Source organism: Berghia stephanieae, chromosome 4 (assembly GCF_034508935.2).
Source record: "Berghia stephanieae isolate SIO BIC M18660-M18661 chromosome 4, UCSD_Bste_1.3, whole genome shotgun sequence".
Taxonomy (NCBI): domain Eukaryota; kingdom Metazoa; phylum Mollusca; class Gastropoda; order Nudibranchia; family Aeolidiidae; genus Berghia; species Berghia stephanieae.
This window is the reverse complement of record NC_088363.1, coordinates 82,703,562-82,710,392: the sequence shown is the minus strand read 5'-3', so window position 1 is coordinate 82,710,392 and position 6,831 is coordinate 82,703,562.

Here is a 6,831-nt window from a genome sequence, read left to right as displayed (position 1 = left end):
CCACTAATATTTATAGGTATGCCACCTTCTGATTCGGTATTGTAACCTATTCATTATTAGTACCCCCGAAGGACTGGTTACATACACAATTCCAATGGGTTGGGTGGGAACCGTCACGACTTCTCTGCCCATATAGGGAATGAGATTAGCGGAAGAAAAGCGTCCCTTGAAGGACGTCACCTTACAGAGAGAACGTCAAATTGGTTTTGCGCATGCGTCTCTCTCGTCCTCGCTTTCGGTGAAGTGTCTCATGCCGCTTTCACCGGCAGCGAGGACGAGAAACTCATATGCGCACAACCAACATGACGTTCTCTCTCTAATAACTTTCCCGCCGGTGACGTCCAATCAAGGGATGCTACTCTTCCGCTAATCTCATTCCCTATTGTTGTACCACCAGCGTTATCTTCATAACAAGAGATCAAAGTCTTAAAATTCAATAGTTGGCAAACTTGTGTAACAAAAATTCAGACATAGTCTTTTAAATAACAGTAAACAATGAAATGCCCCAGGTGGTTTGGACGCCCAACATAAAAATGCCCTTAAACCTTTAAGGTATTTCAAACCATTCGTATAATGTATTGATATTATGTGTAAAATATTAAAATATCCGCTAGTCACACTAAACATATCATCACACAAATCTGTGTGTAACTTTAAAAGTTTATAGTCTAATTGCTACAATTAAGTGAGAACTAATCACTAACAGGATGCCTTTTAACAATAACAAAGAGCTGAGTAGCGTCAACTTCATCAATTTGACGTCACTCAGCTCATTGTTAGTTTTAAGCAAGCCATTTTAAATGAATATTTCTCACTAAACTGCATTAATCAGACGCTCAAGGTTACGCGTAGTTTTGTGTAAAGGTGCGTTTTATCCGACTGGCAGATGATGAGAGTATTTTACCTAAACGCACTTCATCAATAGATACAACTTTTGAATTTTAATTCCAGCTCACAAAAGTATGTGAGCAGATGACATCAAATCACTCCATATCCATTTGTTTGATTTGCTCTTGTCCACATGATGTAGCTAAATAGAGGTGCCTAAATGAGTCAATAAAATGGAGATAAAGATAAAGGGAGATAATCTGACTCATGAATGAACAACACAAAACAACCGACGTTTCGGCCCTTGGCAAACGTCGTTTGTTCTGTATTGTTCATTCATGAGTCAGATTTACTCCCTTTATCTTTATATCGATGTAGCTATTCAATCATATTATGTTTCTTCACAAAAAAAAAAAAAAAAAAAAAAACAACCAAAAAAAAAAAAAAGTTATGTTTTTCTCACCTCAAGGCAAGGAGTAGCTGGTAATGTAGGGCGCAACCTATACGTATTTGCAGGTCTGATACCCGTAAACAATTATGGGCAAGTTTTAACAATGGTGTAATGGATTATATTTTGCGTTGGGTTGAATTTTCATGACAACAGTGACCCCATAACAAATTGAGTCATCGGATCCGGAAATTTGTGCACATCGGTAGGGCATATAATATAGTCACGTGACTGTACTAAAAATAACTTATCAGATAATAGATCTATGATTATCCTCTTGTGTCTGATTACGTTTGTCATTAAACATTGTTAAATAGACAACTTGACTGCAGCTAAATTAAATGATATACATTTCTTTCCTCCCTTGCAAACTTAGTAGTGAGACTCCGAATAAAGAAGAGCTTTTAAACTTAAATTGATTCGAAATTAGCTATAAATAGATAGATAAAAAATATTTGAGTTAAACGCCGAAATGATCAGGTACTTGAAGATTCAAGTTTTTCGACTTTCTAATACAAAATCCTCTTTCTTTCTCTCTCTATCTCTCTCTCTTTTTTTTTTTCTTTCTTTCTTTCTTTTTCTCTCTCTCTTTCTCTCTCTCTTTCTTTCTCTTTTTTTCTCTCTCTCTCTCTCTCTCTCTCTCTCTCTCTCTCTCTCTCCCTTCCTCCCTCCCTCTCCCCTCTTTCTCTCTAACTATTTACTTGAACCGTAGCTAATTCATGTCAGTAGGTTTAAAATAAGGTAGCAATTGCCCATCACAAAGTACTTTCCGCCAGATCAAAAAGATCCAGATATCAACTCACATCTGGGCCAATGGTAATGTTGTTAAAGCATGACGTGATCCAGAGATTTTCACCTTCAGCCCTTCCTCCTCGCCGAATGATGTCATCGTAGGGACCAATAATGTCACGGGATGTCCACCCACCCCTGGAGGTCTCACGACAACTTCCGGCCTGGTTTTAGGTAACCTGTCGTACTCTGGAAAAACACGAATTAAAAAATTGACCAGAAAACTCGTCCTTCAAATATCTATCGATTTAAATCACCCTCGTATTGGCAAACATTCTCAAACCTGGGACTTCACGAAGTCTTCCTTAAATACACAAGTTTGAGAGTTCTTGCCAAATGAGGGTCATTTAAATCGATCGAAATTTGAAGGACGAGTTTTCTGGCCAATATTTTAATAATAATTTTTCCAGATCACGGTAGTTAACTGTTTTAATACTGGGCAGTAACGGTTTTATGCCTCTCGTCCCAAGCTGAAATAGGCCGCGTTTTCAAAGTGACAGTTCCCACAACTGAAAGGAGGCGATAAAATGGTTATAAAAGGTTAAGGATGGTTTATCTCGGCGACAGGTGTTTGATCTGCCGCTGTAATGTTTGTAATAAAGAGAAGTAGCCAGATATTTTTATCTAAGAGCCAAAATGAAAAGTATTTATTTATTTTAGCCCCTTGAGAACTAATTGATTTTATATTACTGTTTCATGTGTATAATAAGGTTAAAATATTTGTTTAAACAAATTCCTTTGGTTAAAAGTTATGCATAGAAAGTCGTTCTGACGAAATGTGATTTTTTTCATAACACTGCATTCTCAAATATAAAGAAATAAAATTCATCCAAAAGGGGAAATTTGTCTCTAGGGTCTACTCCAATCGAAGACTGGAATAACTCAGGCGTCAGCCGTAGTGCAGCGCCGCAAATTAACTAGGGCGAAGTGACTTGCTCAAGACCACACGGCGCAGCGGCGGGTGATCGAACTCGGTACCTTTCAGGTACGAAACAAAGACCGTACCTCTGAGCCACGCTGCCCTCATAGATTATTTAATACTGTAAATATATTTAGAAAAATTACCTGAAGTTCCAAGGTTCGAGTCCCACTCTGAGTGGCGCATATTGGGATCCTCTTCTCACATTCTCTGACCTTACTCAGGTGTAATATGAGTACCTGGCCATTAACAGCGATGTCTGTGTCGGAAATAACAGTATAATATCGCCTAACAGGCGTCTTGTCATATATCGCTCTTATTTGCTGCTGTTGGTTAGGGACTCTTTATAAAGCGTTTTTGGATATTGCACTATTATAGTAAATTTAAACTAACAAAAATGTGACCCATATAGTCAAAACGGGAATATGTCGCGATAGTTGAAAGACGAGTGTTCTGGCCAACATTTCCAGCTCTTTGTTCATCCCGGCACATGTTTTATGACTGTAGGGTACACACACACACACACACACACACACATAGACACATAGACACATAAACACACACACATACATAACACATCACATACACACACAACTAACATCATACCCCATACACATATACGCACACATACACATTCATACACATACACATACATACAGACATACACATACACACATACACATATACGCACAAATACACACATACACGCACACCCATACACACATATACCCACACATACACCAAATACATACACACACAGACACACATACATACATACACACAGATACATGCATACACACACTTACACGCACATACACACTGACACACATACACACACAAACACACACACACACCTATATATATATATATATATATATATATATATATATATACAGTGTCTAAGGCAGGCTGATTCAATGACATTATTATAAAACAAAATGCGGGTCCTTTTGCATTCTGGACTCTTCATTTAAGATCGTCTTTATTATGATTTAATGGACCATGAAATAAGGGCCGGCATACCCGTATGTGCTATCCTTTGTTTTAAGATATTATGCAATACGAGGGTGAGTCAAAGAGTAATGGGACTCTGCTTATTACAGTAAATCAAACTGAATCAATACCTGTTGTATTAAATTGTAAAGATGTCTGTGTGCTTTGTGAAGTAAATTTGTTATGAGATCATTTTATTATAAGATCCATACATTACAATTAATGTTTATTATATTTGTTCGAGCAATGTAAACCACTAAAGAAATTATCATTTTGTGGACGATAAAGATTTATTACTATGCATCATACCTCAAATTAAAGCTTAGCATTAGCCAAGTAGAAAGCTACTTCTCAACATTGTCTCCGCCTCGCTCGATAGCCACAGTACACCTCTTTGTAAGGCCGTCCTTGTAAAACTGAGTTGACCGAACTTTCCGCCAATTTTTCACTGCTGTCTTGGCTTCTTCATCATGTTCAAAGCACATTGCCTCCTTCATTGGACCAAAACGATGGAAGCCTGAAAATGGCGTCGGGTGAATACGGAGGGTGTTGTCCATCGATTACATCCCGTTTCCTGACACTTGTGTATGGAAGGACATTTTCATGAAGAAACAGTACTCGTTCCATATCCAAATCCGCTCTGACTCGACGAATTCTTTCTAGGTTTCAGTCGCTTCATTGTGTATCTGTATCTGCTATTTCATCAAGAGAAGTTCTATCAGATCTGATCAATGCTTCTGTCTTTATTCGATTCGCTGAGTTGCTACTGCATGGACGGCGACCATCATAAGATTTGTCAGATAAGGACATGGTTGAAGGGGTTTCAGATGAGGTGTTGTGAACACACTACATCATGCCACTACATATCAACACTGATCACCGCTGAATCAACAACACAACAGAAGTAAGTACTCAAGAAAATAAACATCGACCGTTAGGATGAAAAAAAGCACACACGGACATTATGCAGACATGGAGATCATCGGAACACGTAGTGTATCGGCCAAAAATATGTTATATTTTACATTAGCTCTAACCAACATTATCGAGCACTTTCGTACCCACCAACACTAATATATATATATAGATATATAATATATATATATATATATATATATATATATATATATATATATATATTATACTTATTCTATTTTACTTTTGTATATATGTAGATAGGTGGATGGTGGAAGGTTTCTTTGTGCGTGTATGTGTGTGTGTGTGTGAGAGAGAGAAGTGTATATATACTAGAGATAAATAGACGGAGAGACAGAGTGTGTGTGATTGTGTGTGTGTGTGTGAGAGAGAGAGAGAGAGAGAGAGAGAGAGAGAGAGAGAGAGAGAGAGAGAGAGAGAGAAATTTGAATAGATTGGTGTTGTTATTCGCCTAGAGCTTTATTGTATAGAGGGTTGGACGCAACATAAATATACTGAATCATTAAATATTAATATTACTGAAAAAATAAAAGTTTTTTGCCAGAAAAGTCGTCCTTTGAATATCGATCGATAGAAATAATCCTCATCTTGGCAAACACTCCCAGACCTGGGACTTGGCGAAGTCTTCATTCAGTCCCAGGTTTGAGAGTTTTTGACCTGAAGAGGGTCATTTTAATCGATCGATATTCGAAGGAAAAGTTTTTTCTAGCCAAAATTTTTAATACGTGTTTTTTGTTGTTCTTTTTTCAGCATACGACATATTTCTAGACATGAAAATATTATTGTAAGGGTTTAACAAAATGGCTCTACGTCATATTAACAATTATACCAATTATAGTAATTTTACCGGGTTATTCAAAGGCATTAACAAATTGGGGATGATTGTTTATTTTTGTCAATTTATTATGATGTACTTATTATTGTTCTTCTTATTTTTTTCCTTTGTGATTTCCAGTTCTTCTGACAAAGGTATCCAAACTTTGAGGTCGAGAAAAACCAAACATTTGGTGTTTTGTTGTTTGTTTGTTTTTTTTTTTTGTTATTTGTTTTAGGGGAGGGAGGGGGGGGGGGATTTTATCTTCTAGTTTTTGAATTTTGTTTATTTGGTTTCAATGAAAATATGGTTTTGTTTAACTTTCTATTCTTGATGATATGATATTTGGCTTGTGGTCTGTGTGTTCGAGTCCCACTTTTGGCGGGGCAAAATTGAGTCAATGGAAAACAAATTTAACTCATATTTTTCTTATCATACTGATGTATCAAATAAGAAGTACCTAGTTGGTCACATTGTTATATTTACTGTGATCTCTCATCCTACATGGTTCTATGATGCTGTTGGTTTAAGACTCTTTGTAAAGCACTTTGAGCACAGTAAGTGGATGTTGCCCTATATAGATGGTTATATTGTTTTCTTTCAGAGTTGGAAATAGTCTTTATTGCTTGGATGTCATTTTGTCTTCGATGAAAAGGTTTGAATAATACTTCAACTGTCAAATTTGAATTGACGTCACAAGTGTCCAGAACACGATCATAACACTCGTTGGCTGCAAAACAACATGTACCTTTTTGCAGGTCTGATAACACTAATTGTTATGGGCCGCTCATTGTTGTTGTAATGGAAATAATCCCAAAACCGACGAATAAAATTGTACATTACTATTACAACAATGTTAGAAAGAAGTTTTAATTCAGAACAGTGAGCGGAGCAGGCACTTATGTTGATAATAACAAGAAATGAAGTGAGTAGGAAAGTGCCAGAAGACAATAGAAAATTAAAATTTCGCGGCAATGGGGGCTCCAACCCACGACCTTCATGGTACGAAATTTTGTCGTAAGGTCGTGGGTTCGAGCCCCCATTGCCGAGAAATTTTTATTTTGTGTTGTCTTCTGGCACTTTAGAAATAAGTTATTTGACGTG